The sequence below is a fragment of the Stigmatopora argus genome, chromosome 16 (assembly GCF_051989625.1).
Source record: "Stigmatopora argus isolate UIUO_Sarg chromosome 16, RoL_Sarg_1.0, whole genome shotgun sequence".
NCBI classification, from domain to species: domain Eukaryota; kingdom Metazoa; phylum Chordata; class Actinopteri; order Syngnathiformes; family Syngnathidae; genus Stigmatopora; species Stigmatopora argus.
In genome coordinates, this window is record NC_135402.1 from 8,967,375 (window position 1) to 8,979,680 (window position 12,306).

The following is a 12,306-nucleotide window of genomic DNA, read 5'->3' on the forward strand; positions in this document are numbered from 1 at the left end:
GATGGACACTTGTCTTGTCATTTAAGTGTCATGCAACAATACACGAGATCGCTCATGAATTCAGATGTGTTTTTCTGTTTAAAAATGGTGAGGCAGGACATGCCATCATTTGGGGGGTTTGTTGGCAACTTGTTGATGAGCAGAAGTTGTTAATTTAAATCTTTACTCCCTGACCGACCACGGTGAAAAAAATTGCCAGACACGTACAAAGGAAATTATTCCAACAACAGTACCTTAATGACTTAGTTTATTTATTCAGAGGTGAATTTTAGACACTAAATTTGTGATTTTTCTTTTTTCCTGAAACACTGCAATCAAAAGTACTGAAGTGCCCAATTACTGAGCAATGAATCATTACTCTATACTACTTTAAAATATAAAACTGAGTGAATGAAGAATAATTTGGTTCAATCCCAGTGGTAACACATCTCCATATTAACTAATCTACACTGTAGAAAACAAGTCCTTAAAAATACTACTACTCAATTGCATGGAAGATCTAGAAAAAAATTGTAAAAATACAAAATAATTATGGAAGAATGACCTGAATGCTCTCTAACAAACATAAAATATGTGAGACAGACTTGTGTCAACCAAATTACAGATGAATTAAATGATTGCACTGTATTACACATGAATATTTTAAGGGAAAAAGATATCATGGACAAGTGTCAAGCAAATTATAGCTCAATAAAACAACACCCGTGTTGGATATGAAGTATATTTTTTGAAAAAACTGCTGTTGCATTGAACTACAGTTCAACTCAAAGACTACTTTATATTAGATCCATATTGCGGCAAGTATCTACACACTCAATCCCACAAAAATAATCAAGAAACAAGCGTTGTTGTGAGCATTGTCAGAAGTTAGGACTGTTACGTGCTGCCTTCAGCGTGTAAATTCCACCTTACCTCTTCAGAGCGGCGCTGCGAGGCAGCCTGATTCAGTGAAAAAACAATCTGAGGAAACGAGGAACAATCCGAGGCAGGCTCCGCCAGGCCGCCATTAAAAAAAAAGAAAAAAGAGGAGCCGCCTCTCCTCCCCTTTTGCCTTCAGCTTTAAATGTAAGGCGTGATGAAAGATCAATGTGCCGACTCGGCAGCCCCCGTAAAGCCCCTTCGGTTGTTCTTCGAGTAGTATAAAGCAGGAAATACGCTACAAAAACGGTGGATTAAACAGGCGGGAAAAAGGAGAAGAAAACCCTTTAAATAATGCCAATGCTTTGTGAGTGATTAGTGGAATTTTGTGTGTGAGTGAGAGAAGGCTTCCATGTTATCTCACGCGCACGCCAGGTCAAGAAATGTTGACTGTTTCCAGCCTGTGGATCATATTCCACGCTCATTTCGGCCTACCCTCCCCGCCTTCCCCTACCTCTTTAACAGCCGACCCCCCCTTCTACACCTTCTCTCCCACCTCATCTTGGGGACGCTTGCTCCTGTTCTGATGTTAGCAGACCCGGCTGGATCTCCTACAGGAGTCTTGCATTCATTTTAGCAAGAGACACTGTAGCGGCAGACAAACAAATCACGCTAAGTCTCGGTTGGCAGCGCACTCAAAGAGGAACTCGCGTCCCTCGCTGCCAGGGAGGAGGGTGCACCCCATTTTCCCAGGGAGGGGGTGAGCGCAGGAGGCCTGGTCCTTATCGAGGCCAGATCGTAGACACCTCCGCCCCTCCTGGTAGGAATGCACACAGCCTCCTCTTGGAGGAGGAGAAGAAGAAGAAGAAGAAGAAGCTGACTCAAAGAAGGGAAGTCAGACGGGAAAAAGAAAATTGCGTGTGAGGGGAAAGCGAATGAAGGATGTGGCGGTAAACGTGGCAATGATGAGAGGGTCGAGAGAGCGTAGAAAAACAAACATGGCATTAGGGGTTTAAACGCTCTTCCGAAGGCCATGATTTTCATTGCCTTCCTGCGCTCTCGCTCGTCAAAATGGTGATGACAGCTCATCTAGATTTCACACCGGCAATGTGACAACAGCAGAAAATGTGCTGAAATGAGTGTGAAACATTACTTTATTATGTTTGTGTTTTGATGTCATTATATCGTATTTACACAAAACCCACCTGTATGTTTTGATCGTCGGGTGAATTTCGTAAAGTTTACGTAAGGTGTGATGTTTTAGTGGCTTAATAGTTCATTCATTCATTCATTTTCTGAACCACTTATCCTCACAAGGGTCAAGGGTCTGGCGCCATGCCCCAGGTAACGATGGGCAACAGGTGGGGGACACCTTGAATCAGGGGCCAACCAATCACAGGGCACAAGAGGCAGACTACCATTCATGCTAACATTCATATCAAGGGGCAATTTAGAGTCTTCAACCAGCATGCCCATATTTTGGGCATGTCGGAGTAAACCGAAGTACCTGGAGGAAACCCACACAAGCCTGGGAAAACATGCAAACTTCACACAGTGAGGACTGACCTGGGTTTAAACCTTCAATCCCAGAACTGTGAGGCCAATGTGCTGACCACCGGGCCACCCTTAACAGTTCAGTTGTTGGTTTAACTGATCATCTTAAATAATAGAATGTGTTCAAAACATTTTTTAGGTTTAGTTGTAATTTTGTGTGGGCATACAAAAATGCTGGGTGTATAAATGTACTTTTGGCATTATATGTATGTGCTTTACTGGTGCTTTGTGTGAGCAAAGTGGCCATTTTTATCGCCTTGAAACAACACAATTTATCTTACAAGGAGATCATGCGATTGTAAAGAATAGAAGTGCATAGAAGACACAAAGGCTACTTCGGTTTTCTCTTTCGTTTTTTCCTTTTGTTTGTTTGCATCTACCACGTGCATCATCCTGAATATACAGGGTGACGCAGAAAACTGGGAATTTTTGAAGTACATTTTGGCAGACATGAGCAAATGACCTTGAGGAAGTAAACACTCCGCCATTTTAGTAACCATGGTGAATTCAGGAGGAAAATGACGGTATCCGAGCTGAGATGTTATGGCGGTCAATGAAAAATCTCAACAATACGTTTTAAGATGCATTTGTACAGGAAGACGTCTGAAAGATGTCATTAAAAAAAAAAGGAAAATCCATCAACTGTCCTTTAAATGACACATTTTAAGTTTCATTTATTGTGAACAAAATGTTTTCTTTCTCTTGGTTTTATTGATTATACAAAAAGTTCCCATTTATTTGTGTATCGTATGCAACTATTCAGTTGTGAAATGTTCACAAATATTTCGTGTTCTCAATGCGCTTAATATGACAGTAGCAGTAGTAAGACTTGCACTGTACTTTTCTGGTTTAAGTGGTTTGTAACATACCCCCCCTCCCTGCCCCCAAGCTAAAATATGGCACTGATTGAACCTAAAGTTCCACCACGCACACGCCCTCCAGACCTCAATGTAAACTGGAAGTACAGGATGTTACTGTACGGTATTAAATTTATCGGAATTATTCAGGATGTGTAAAATTCCCTATGATTCTCCCACGTATTTTGTATTGTTGTATTTCTTTCTAATTGTATTTCATTCCCTTTCGTTATCTTAATGTGGAATTCCAACATGCCACTTGCGATCTTATGGTTGAATGTCAATATTAATTACATAATTTGTCAGGTGCAGATTAGGGTTCGCACACAGTTCAACTACAAGAATTCCACGCAATCTTGACATTTTCTTGATGACTATTCAAGCAAGCATTTCTTCACTAATGACACTGTTGAAATGTACGATCCGATCACGTGATCGGAAATCTTTTTTAGAAGATTTGAATCGGCTAACAAAGACAGCGTTATTTAAATGTATTTATTTATTGTTATTTAGTTAACCCATTGGCTGCCTTTGAGGGCGATAGACAGCTGCCAGTCCTTCAAAATGGATTGGACGTCAATTGCCATCAGTGCTACTAGAATGTAATTCCTCAATACCAGCCTTCCCAGTTAAAAAATATTCTATAAAAATCTTTTGCTCTCTCTGGTAGTGGATGAGCAACAAAATAATCCAGATGTATAACAATCAGGGATGTCCCCAATCCGATCACATGATCGGAAATCGGGCCAGAGCATTTTAAGAACATCAGAAGTGGGTGAAGAGATTGGGTTTTCGAGATATATATATATATATATATATATATATATATATATATATATATATATATATATATATATATATATATATATATATATTATTTTTTTTACTAAAAGGCTACACAACAACAAAATAAAATATACAAGGATATTGTCAAAAGACACCGGAAACATTTATGTTTGTTATATAATATAAAGATATTTTTTGGATTTTTTAAAGATATGTGTTTTTTGTGTGACTTGTCCTTGTGATTGCCTGTTGAGTTTGCAGCCTCTCGTGTCACCCAGGTGTTTCTAATTGTCTCGTGCTCCCATGTCTGTCTATTTAAACCCTTTGTATTTGTCACTTCCTGTTGGATCGTCTGCTGTTCATGCCTGTTTCAGGTGAGTTGGACTTGAACAGTTTTATTTGCCCACACTGAACTGCTTAATTTTTTGGTTGAATTTTTATCAAAAAGTAGCTATGAGAATATCACCTTATATAAGGGCTTTTTTATGGTTTACATTCCATTTACCTTGGAAGGATTGTCCATCTCTATAGTTAGTTCAGGGTGTATTCTGCATTTTGCCCAATATCAGCTGTAACAGGCTTCAGCACCCCTGCCACCCTTGTGAGGATAAGCGGTATGGAGAATGAACGACTGAATAATGAATGCCCATGAAAATGAATTTTATTGCCCAGGCCTTGTCTTAAGTACCAGGTAAATTATTGAAGTGGCCATCGTTGTCGACAAAAATGATGGAATTCCTCCCAAAAAAAGATGACATTTTTTTGCATATGGCATGCACGAAATAGTTGTCTTTTTGCTTAATTTCTCTCCTTTTTCCCCAATAAAAGTAGTTGTATGATTTTTATATGAGCCATTTCGACTTGCTATTCTGTTTTCTCCCTTAAGAAAATAGCCCGTTTAGGCAAAAGAACATTCGCCTTCTTCCATCTGTTTGTCGGATCAAAGCCGCTAAGGCCAACTTATTGCTAGCATATGTGAATTGGTGAGTGTGTGCATGGCCACAACCGATGTAGCCCCTCGCCACCGCACACCCCCTTCGAGATGGATCCCCGCCATTGTTAATGGAGGGCGAGTGCAACTCTTCACAAGTTTACATGGGATGCAAACATCTGGATCCTTCCGATTTGTCCATGTTCCCTCCCAGAGACGTCCCTTTGCTCTGGCCCCGCTGTCCCTGAAGGGGCCACTTGGTATTTGGCGCTTTTGGGAGAGGATGTGATACTGTGGTTGCCGCGGCGATGAACTTCAAAGAACGTGGGGGGCGCGGGGGGCGTCAGTCATGACTGGGCAGAGGGCAGAACTTGGTCAATGGCAGGGATTTGTCGCCTAATAGCCCCTCTGGGGGGACTTAAGTTCTAATTTCAGAGGTGCTGAAAGTAGGCTTTTATGAAGTATGCGTGTTCACATGCTTTTTTCATTACGCAGCGTCTAATTGCAGCGATAATGGAGAAATGGTGGGAGTGTGACTTTAAAGATGCGCGAGGGTTTCAAAACACCCTTAAATCTACTAAACTTGCCAATTTCCGTGATTGGAGACTTTGGTTTGCGGCTTTTTTTATTTGAAGTAAGACATTTATTTGAGAGGAGTTTCTTTTATTTGTACACTAGCTCAATTAAGTGTAGAGCTGGGAGCAATGCTGATTGATTGACTGTTGTTTACTTTTGTGTTGTAAAATGGTATTTATGGGATTTATACGTGTAACTGTGTTATCAGCTGAAATTCACAGTATATTTTTTCTCCATCGGCATATCAACTAAATATGGTAAATCAGACTTGACTCTCATGCAAGTATATGCAATCAAGACATCCTTATTAAATAGAAATTACATTGAAGTTGAGGGTTTCTCTTGGATAAAGGGGTTATCCCTTGAAGGATGCAGTACATGACATCCATTGTGAGGGACTTGACAATAATAAGCACAATGTGCTTGGATTTTCTGCGGGTTTCTGCTCCCACACTCCACCCATTTTACCACTCTAGAGCACATGTGTCAAAGTGGCGGCCCGGGGGCCAAATCTGGCCCGCCGCATCATTTTGTGTTGCCCGGGAAAGTAAATCATGAGTGCTGACTTTCAGTTTTAGGATCAAATTAAAATGAACAGTATAGATGTATATTAAATTTCCTGATTTCCCCCCTTTTAAATCAATAATTGTAATTTTTTTATCATTTTTATCTGTGTTTTTAGTTTAAAAATCCTTTTGTAAAATCAAAAAATATATTTAAAAAAGCTAAAATTAACATTGTTTTAGATATCTAAAAACACTGAATATTCAGGGCTTTTAATCCAGTTCTTTTAATCCATTTATAAAAAAAAAATCTAAATATTACATCTAAAATGGTCTGGCCCAGATAAAATGGCGTTGACGTTAATGCGGCCCGCGAAACAACTCGAGTTTGACACCCCTGCTCTAGAGTCTTTGCATGTTTCAATTGGCATCATGCATTTTTGTTCACCCCATTGCAATTTGTTTAGTCTGTGATGTCATCATGACGAAAGGGGGAGGGGGGGTGCACAAGTAAATCCTGTCAACGTTAATATTGACATTTCCCTCAGCTTCTGTTTTTATCGGCAATAGATTTAATGGTCAGGTTCTGCATGCTTATTCAGCACAGACAGGAAAATGAGAGCCTGGAAAACACGTGGAGGGCTGAGAGCATAAGAGACAAATAAGTGCAAGGGAGCTAATGAGATGCACTGAGTGAGTTGGGAGCATGCACATTTGTTTTGCCCATTTGACTGACGAGCGTCTCAGACTTCTGGACGGCACGCGTGTTCGCAGAAATGCACCTTTTAAAGGCTTGCGGTCAGACTGGTTATGGAAACCTCGTGGTTGTCAAAGTTGCTCCTCCGCTTCCTGTTTATCTTTCTACATCTCCTCGACTTCCTCCTGCCATTCTTGACACCGTGCCTCTTTTGTTACCCCTTGTGAAAAAAAAAAAACATGTAATCACCCCAGTTGAAATCAATCTCACGCAATTATTCACGGGAAATGTTTGGCTTGGCTGCTAACCAACACCAACCTCTGGAATTGGAGGGGGCCGTTGCGTGTTTGTTGCTGGTGCAGATGTGCCGACTAATCACAGACGCCATCATGCAGAAACTATTTTTTTTTTTGTTACAACCATTTCAAAGCATCTGCATTGAGTGTCACTGGGAGGTTAAATCAACTTTGAAATACAGGTTGCATGTCAGAATGGAATGAAAATGTTCGAGGATTGCCCGAACAACTTCCTCTGCCAAGTTAGCTATTCTATCATTGCAGATACATGCCTGTAAAAACTTGATATTGGTTTTTACTTTTTAAGATCCATAAATTAATTGACAAATAAGGAAAATGTCCATATATTACCCGGAAGGTTTAAAAAAGAACAGCATTGACTACTAATAATCTACTACGTACACTATAATGCCACTTTAAACCTTTCCCCAATGACAAAAGACGTGAAAACAGAGCTAAGCACTTTATCGTGTCCTTATTCTGAGGCTTTCTGGGAAATGTATTGATTGTAGGCAATTGCAGTAACTAATTAGGCATTGGAGAAAAACCTGGAAAAGAAAGGATAGGGTTTCATGTTACTGATAGAAAAACACAAGTTAAAGTGAAACATTATAGCCTGACCAACCACCCAGCACATATATTTTGTGTAAACAAGAGGTAAAGCAATAAATCAGATCTGAATTGATTCACTCTGTGTGTAACAAGAACTATATCAGGTAACTTCAGTAAAAAAAAAATCCAAAATATGAAGACTAATGAATTAATGCATTCACAATGAAAGAAAGTTGTTAAATTGTTTAGAATTGTCGTGAAACACTGCACTTAGCTTTCTGTGATTGCTGGTGAAAAGTACTGTAAAATCTAATGCATAGTACTTCTTTGACCCAGATTCTAGAATAATGTTGAAAATCAAAGATGTGTACTAACTAGTATTACGCAGAAGAAAAAAATGATCAAATTTTGTTGTCGAAGTGGTAAAAAAAGGTACTTTCATTCCAATGTGGGTACTCACAATATAAAGATTGGTTAAAGAACTCCTAATCGATCAAATTACTATTCCGATAACTCTGGTGTGTGAACCAAGCTTTTTTGTTGCTTTTTAAAGATCTTGGCTGTCAATTCATGACAAAACCAGAGAACTCTAAGAAAATGTCTTCAGATGCAATAATGAGTCAAACTTTCTCGTACGCGAAGAATACGGTTTTAGAGATTGTTCTTAATCTGCAACTGAAAACAGTGTTGGATCGAATGCAATGCCTAGTTTTTTGCTGATTCACTTTGCTAGCCTGCTAAAAGGGATAGTTTAACACTGAAACACTAAATTATTGCTCTGCACCACAATTTACGTTTGTTTTATACTCTCATCGCACCCACCCACTCCCCCTTTATGCCCACAAAATGGGCCCCCAAGAGGCTGGGGCCTGGGTGAGGCCACACCTTCCTAATTTCCTCCCTTGCTGTGCTCATTAAGTTGTTGTGCCACATTTTGTTTGTGAGTTTTTATGATTAAGAGATTTACCCAGACCCGTATTTGCTATACGCTTAGGGTAAAGGTTAGGTCTTTATCTTTTTCCAGAACATGTCCATGGTGTCACACAATTTGTGATAAATCTGCCTCATGGTGTTTAATATATGTGTATCTTTTCAGATTTGGTAAATAATAAGAAATAAGATGCTAATGATCACAAATGAGCAACAGGATTTTTTGTTTATACATTGCAAAAGTTTTGTCTCACCCTAACTCCTCTTGAATAAAATGAATTGGTGAGATTTTATGAGGAAATTGTCAAATTTCCTGTCAGCAAGTAACAGGCTTTAGACTATTGCGACCATTCTACTGTGATAATTTCAGATTCCTACGCCTTGTTTCTTCTTGTTCAAGAGTGCCTTTTCAGAACCCCACAATCAGTCACAGCATTTATTCCTTCTAATTCCAAGCAGTGTACCATGTTGTTGCTCTTTCTGGAATGACCTCAATCCTGACAGTCTGGCCTGACTTTCTAATCCTAAACACCATCTACTGCTGTAACTCTTCCAACTTCCTCTATCTCAGTCTTCATGGCTTCCTCCCATGAGAGTATAGCCTGATTTTCTAAACCATCCACTAGAACGGGTAGCATACACTTTTGGAAAACAGTGTTTACTTATCGTGTCTCTTATCACGCATGCGAGAAGTAAAGTACCGTTAAAGGAGCTGTGATGAGGGCTTGGAGAAGACGTGTATCTACGCATTTGTAGGTGTACTTGTATACTAAAGAGTATGTGTAGTCTCGTGTCTGGCCAGCCATGGCCACATCTGTTTGTCATGTTTGCACTTAAGCGCCTGCAGGAGCCACCATTCTAAGTGGAGACAGTCCTCTCTCCCCTTCCCTCCTAATTACATTTGTTCGTTAATCCATTTTCTGCCCTCTTCTCCGTCTCTTGTTTACGTTCTCGCTCCACTGGGCTTTGGCCCCCTCCGACCAGGAGACAGTGACCTTTAAGTAGATGCCAAAAGACTGTGTTAAGACAGTGTTACCCCCTCCTTCACTCTTTCCCTGCACACACACATACATTTATATATACACATCTAAACACACATACACACCTACTCAGTCCCATCATGACCCCAGAGTATCCCCTCAAGCCATCTCCCTTCGAAAGACTAATGGAGTTAGCCTAATGTCTGCACAGCGCCAGTCATAAAACTGATTTGAGGCTGAAGGCTTGGTGCCGAGACCACCACTCTGCTTACAAAAAAAAGAGAAAGAAAAGAGCGATGGGAGTGAGATGTTAAAGGAGACCGAGTGTTGTCTTTGGAGTGGACGAGGTTGGCTCGGGCGGCATCGTGGTAGTGCAGGCTGGCGTAAGTAAAGCAACGGCAGACAATCTAATTGGTATTGACATCCTTGTCTCGGAGGAAATTTGACATCTAAGGGCAAATCATTCTATTTAGTCGCCTGAATAGTCTCCGAGGCGGGGTACGAGGAGCACAATCGCGCCGCGGCGTTGTCCCGGTTCTCGTGTCTGGGCTGGCCATGCCACGCTACAATCGATTCTAATCTGATCGTGAGGGGAAGAAGGGAGTGGAGTAGCGGCAGCGCTGGAGTAAAAAAATAAAATGAAAAAGAAAATCAAAAGGTCTGTTGGGATCATATTTAGCAAGAGTGAGTACAATTGGGCGGCGGACCGTAATGCACTTGTGTTGTGCCTAATGTATAGAAAAGCCCGGCCCTAGTAATGCTTCTGTAGCCAAGGTGGCTGGGCATCAAAGAAATGTGCTTGCTTTAGCTAAAAGACCGCCAAAGACCTTCATTCTGTTAGAGCATCAAATATGGCCCCCCACTCACGACACACACAAACACACGCACACTGATTTTATTATCCTCGCTCCCCTGAGGAACTCATCTCATCCTCCTTGTTTGAGTGACTGATCATCAACGAGGACAAGTGAAGTGGTGCTGTCCATCAAGGGTGCTTTAGGTCTTTTTCTGAGATTTTCAAAGTAAAGTGAAGGCCCTATGTACTTGAGTTTTGCTCGATCAAATGCGTGCATGGAAGAGCGGCCGTGGAAGTATAATATTTTATAGTGTTTTTTCATCATCACTGAGTGGCAGATGTAAACGGTTTGCAAATCGACTTATATATATTACAATACCTGAGGTTATGCCTTACCAACCCAAAGCAAAAAGGTGATATACAGCATATTGTCAATGTCAGACTCAATCAAAATCCATACTTTTCAGAATATGGTATCATAGTAAAACACATACAGGGAATATTTTTTGAATTAAGTTGATTTGTGAAAGCTATAGATTTCATAGAGTTCTATACCATAAACATATATTTATACTATACTATAGAATAAAGTTTTCTTTGCCCAATGGCTGGAAATGGGACCCTTCCAGAGCGGTTCAGCAGCTCCCACAAGCAGATAAGAGAGTCGACAATTTCTCAAACATAGGTGAATGGTTCGGAAAACCACTCTCCGTGTTTTGTCGCAGGCCCAGACAAACCATTAAAAAAAGTGCGAATTATAGTCCGGAAAATACGGTACTTTCCTTGGCAAGCATTTAAAAGCAAGAAAGTAATACAGATTTTTTATTTATCTCTATTATATATTTCTATTTTTTTTCTTTTTCCTTAACTGTTGCCCATCCCTCTAATAAAGATGGACTATCAATGAGTTGCCAGGTGTGTCAGCTACAGTACTTAACACAAATAAACAGACACCTCCTTTGTCCCTGTAGTCACTGTAATTATCTCGGCTCATTGACACTATTGTTCACACCCACATGTCTTATGATGGGCGCATTTCAACGCCACTGCTAACAAAAGAAGCAGCACATGCATAGGGCAAACACACATTTGTTGAATTTGAGTGTAGAGCTATATCTGAAAAGTTATCTTACTGCAGGGATTTAAAAAAAAAAACATTTATTTGTGTAAAACTAAATACTAAAATTCTACACTTTCCTATATTGATGGCACTGTTCAGCTTCATCTAGTGTTAAGGCTGAGAAATGCAACTGCATGAACTAGGCTGTAATTAAGATTCTTTTGTGGGCCATATTCAATAATTTCATAATTTGCCTTGGGCCAATAGAAACTGGGCAGCAGACAGTAGGAGGCCAAGGGGCCATAGTTTTGGCACCTCTGTCTTACTGGATGAAAATGAATCATTTATGATTTTTATTGTCCACGTAGTGTCATTTGATTTTTTTCCTGTTTTTCATTATGCAAGTCTGTCACCATTTTTGTTACAATTTTCTTCCATAATAGTGCCTTTTGTTTCTTTTTGAACTCTGCTTTCTGTTAACATAGCTTGTAAGAGCTATTTAATGCTTAATGACACTCTATTTGAACTAATACATGTTCTCTCATTTCAATATTCCACAAAAAACTTAATTTGCCATATGCAATGCAGATAATTTTCAATCCGTGACTAAATAAAATTCCTAGTGTTATGAAAACAATCTGGTTTAGATTCAATTTTTATTTTTATTTTTTTGGTTAAATGATAAATTGCTTTAAACGCTTTAAAAAAATTCTATCCAATATGAAAAAATACCAAGACATTGTTTTTAATCAGTGTTGCAAAAAAATGCACCAACTTCTTGTTTAGTTACTGGTTTTCCTTCTAAGGTTTCAGAAACAAGTGTTGCTCATAGTTTTACAAAGTAAAAGCAGATGTTTGGAAATGCCTTATTTTGATTAAACTCAACGATAATCAACCTGCTATTATGCAGGACTACAGAAAGCAGAGCAT

At 39.7% G+C, this 12,306-nt stretch overlaps 1 protein-coding gene across 3 annotated transcripts in view; it reads left to right on the forward strand.

Annotated features, from left to right (window-relative positions):
• Nucleotides 1-12,306, forward strand: part of LOC144090484 (uncharacterized) — a 214,589-nt gene that overhangs the window by 20,796 nt on the left and 181,487 nt on the right. The window lies entirely within an intron of this gene.